Source organism: Triticum dicoccoides, chromosome 6B, assembly GCF_002162155.2.
Source record: "Triticum dicoccoides isolate Atlit2015 ecotype Zavitan chromosome 6B, WEW_v2.0, whole genome shotgun sequence".
Taxonomy (NCBI): Eukaryota; Viridiplantae; Streptophyta; class Magnoliopsida; order Poales; family Poaceae; genus Triticum; species Triticum dicoccoides.
Window position 1 is genome coordinate 98,685,085 of NC_041391.1, and position 3,939 is coordinate 98,689,023.

A 3,939-nucleotide genomic window follows, 5' to 3' on the forward strand; every position below is an offset into this window, starting at 1 on the left:
GTCGTACAGGCAGGCGTCGTGGGCACAGTGCCCCGCCCACTAGGGCTGAGGTCAGGGCCGGCATGGCAACAGTGTCGCGCCACGATGGAGATCTCCAGCAACGTGGCGCACTGTAGCCATGCTGGTCCTTCGTATGCGGGGGGTGGTTGGACTCGCGGGCTGCCTACCCTCAGCCGGCTTCTCTGGAAGTCGCCAACTGAGAGTCGGCTTATCTGGGAGTCGTCCCTGGGACTCGGCATTTCTCGGAGTCGTCCCTGGGACTCGGCACATCTGGGAGTCGTCCTTGGGACTCGACATATCTTGGAGTCGCCCCTGGGACTCGGCAGATCTTGGAGTCGCCCGTGGGACTCGGCAGATCTTGGAGTCGTCTTTGGGACTCGGCATATCTTGGAGTCGCCCTGGGACTCGGCAGATCTTGGAGTCGTCCCTGGGACTCGGCATGAGCGGTGCTGTTTGTCCCAATGTCTTGAAAGGTTCTGGGGCTCAGGTTAGCCTACCCGTGGCCCATTACTCCGACAGTAGTCCCCGAAGCTGGGGAAGCTCCGAGAGTGATACGTTGTGGGGCCTCAACAGTTTCATTCTTCTAGTGGTGGAATCTGGGCTTCGCTTGCCACCTTCCTTCGGGCCGACTGTCCGAAGTCGGTTTCGCAGAGGGCCGTCTTGCTCCGTAGAGAGCTCGAAAGTCATGGTGGGAGATCAGGCGGCGTGCCTGATACGCTTCCCCGCGGCCGCCCGCAGCGGTCCTATCGCACGGCGCCACGCGGCGAGGATAGTCTGCCTACCCACGCGCGCGACGGGACGGGCCGTCAGGCGGGGCCCGCCACTATCGCGCCTCGGCACGCGAACGGATCCGTTGTGGCCGTGCGGACGGTTCGGTTTCCCATGTTGTTACTGCACGCAGTAACTTCGTGGGGTAAATCGTGGGGGGCGTGGGGTCCTGCGTGCAGTTAATCCCACACCCGCCCCATCGGCTTCTCAGCCTTCAAGGCTATAAGTAGGCGGGAGGAGTGGAGCGGCAAAGCACGCGCGCCCATCTTCCCTGCTCCCCCACCTCCTCTTGCCTCCTTTCCTTCTTCTTCTTGCCGCCGTCGAGCAGAAACACACCGCGCCAACAGCGATGAGTTCTTCCTCCGCCGCCGCGGCTTCTGCCGTGCGCTCCGGCGTGCGGGACGGCTCAGAGGTGGATGACGACCTCATCGAGTTTCTCTGCAAGACGCGCCGCCTCCCCGGTGCAGACCTCGTGCGAGCCCGCGCCGCGCTGGCGAGGGAGATATCGCCGGCGCCGGAGGAGGGCGAGCGGGTCATCTTCCGCTCGCACCTCATGCGTGGCCTGGGGCTGCCGGCGAGCGGCTTCTTCCGTTCCTTCCTGGAGTTCCACGGGCTCCAGCCGCACCACCTTACGCCGAACACGGTGGTGCTGCTGGCTGCCTTCGCCACGCTGTGCGAAGGCTTCCTCGGCGTGCTCCCCACCATCGAGCTGTGGGGAGAATTCTTCCAATCCAAGCTCGTGCTCGCACGTCACCGGCGTGCCGGCCCAGTGCGGCGCCTTCATCGCGATGCGGCGAACGATAGCCGACAATCCGTTTCCCCCTATCCCGCTGATCAAGTCGGTGAAGATGTGGCAGCGGTCTTATTTCTATGTGAAGAACGTCGCTGCAGACGGCGACTGGGTCAATCTACCGCCTTACAAAGCCGGCGCACCGGCTGGGAGGCTCCCTAGCTGGTCCCACCGAGTCAAGACGCTGACTCCCACCGGAGCCGCCGTCATAGCGCGACTCCGAGTCTTGACGCAGACGGAGGGCCTGGTTGGGTCCGACTTGCTGGCCGCCTTTGTGGCACGCAGAGTCCTCCCTCTCCAAGGCCGGCCTCATCTGATCAGTCAGATGAGCGACCGCCGGGACCCGAGTCGGATGTGCACTAGGGACATGCCCCACGCGGAGGTGGCGAACATGGTGAACCACGTTGCGAACTGCAAGCTGGCGGCGGACTGGCAGTTCGGCAAAGAGTCGTACTCGTGCGCCAACCCCCCTCTGGCGGTAAGTCGCCTCTCTTGTTGCTCTGTGTTCCTTGTATCCGAATCCGACTTCTGGTTTTTTTCAGTTTCTCTGAGTCAGAATCCCCTCATTCAGCCTGCAGCCGGCGCCAAGAGACCGCCCCATGAATTCGTCGCTGACCGGGCAGAGAGCGACGTCGATGACCCCGACTTGGGGGCGGCGGTGATGGATGCCGACGCCGAAGGCGGAGGAGGGGGAGCGGGAGCCGGCTTCAGGCCCTCGGCCACCTTCGCCGACTGGCCTGAACACGATGCCGACGGGGAAGTCGCCCCACCCCGCCAGCCAAGGGTCGGCCTGCCGGGTGCGAGTTCCTCCGCCGGCCTGGCCGGCCAAGGCTGCCTGAAGAGGCGCCAGACCGGGCCGAGTTCATTTGGCGGCAAGCCGAAGAATCTCAAGGGGGCGGCCGCCGCGACCAAACGGGAAGAGGTGGCCGCGAGGGCCAACCGCTTCCGCAAGGAAGTGAAGAGGCCGCCACTGGTCTCCACATAAGTATTTCTGCCTTCACCTTATTTTTCCTTTGGCGAATTCTGTCCGAGTCTTTTATACTTCCTCCTTGCTTCAGGGCTCCTCTTACCCTTGAGAGAGTCGCCGCCCCCGCCATCATGGGGTCGGCAGAGACATCCACCAACACTCGGCGGGTTGACCCCGCCGCCGACCTCCGGGAGGCGACAGAGCGAAACGCGCGGGAGAAGCGCAACGAGGATGAGGTCGACCGCCTGGAGAAGGCAGAGGCTGAGAAGGAAGTGGCCTCCGCCCAGAAAAAACTGGAAGAGGCTGAAGCCGCCGTTGCAGCAAGGCGGCAAGCCGAGGAGGCCGCACACCGCCAATCGGTGTTGTTCATCATCTCGCTGTCCTCCGCGCCGCCGCCCCCGGAGTTCACGGGGCAGACTAGAGAAGCCGGCGCCGAGAACCCCAACGTGGAGTAGAAAGCGGCGAGGCCTCCATGTCGGACACGCTCGCGCCGCCACCACCGCCTCTGCTGCCGTCTGGGAGCGCGCATGGAAAACAGCCGGTGAGCCCGCCGGTGCCACCTATTGCGGATGAGTCCGAGGCGAGGCTACTTCTCCAAGTTGCCTCGCCAGTGCGCCGCCGCCTTGAGAGGGCGACCTCGGTGCCACGACCCCAGGAGACCGGCGCCGCCAGCTCGGCAATCCCAGGCGCCGAGGCGACGAGCGCCGCGCCCGTTGGGTGGTTGCGCGGAGGCGGCACAGGTCCGCTGAACTAGGCGCTTCTGGACGTTCAGGCGAAGCTGCAAGCTGAAGGCGACGCCCTCCAAAACTGCACCAGGGCGCATCTGGTAGCGCGAACGGCCGTCCGAGTACGCCTTCCTCTTTGATTCTTGTTCTTCTTGTTCTTCTCTATGGGGGCGCGCCAGCGCACCCACTGGATGTAGTCCCCGAGTTTCGGGCCGGCTGCTGAGCAGGCGGCTCGGAACTCCCTCTAGCGAGTTTCGAATATTTAACTTTGCCTGAAATGCTTATTACAGGAGTATCATAACCTCCGCGCTACTGCCTTCAACCGCAATGTTGAGGAGCTGGGCAAGCGGACCACCGACTTGTCGGAGAGCCGGAGTAAATCCTTCTTCTTTTTTGCGGGGGCGCACTGGCGCACCCGCGGGCTGTAGTCCCCGAGATTCGGGCCGACTGCTGAGCAGTCGGGCCGGATCTTCTCAGCGACTTTCTTTGTTGACGACTTATCGTCTTTTTCTTTTTTCTTCTTTAGGGGCCAACGCCACTCTTCAGCAGCAGCTGGGCGAGGCCAGCACCGCCTTGCGCGCCAAGGGGGAGGAGTGCAGCAAGCTTGTCGCGGAGCGCGATCTACTGGCTGCGCAACTGGCGGAGCAGAAGGAGCTGCTCAAGAAGGCGCAGGAGGAGGCAGATAGGAT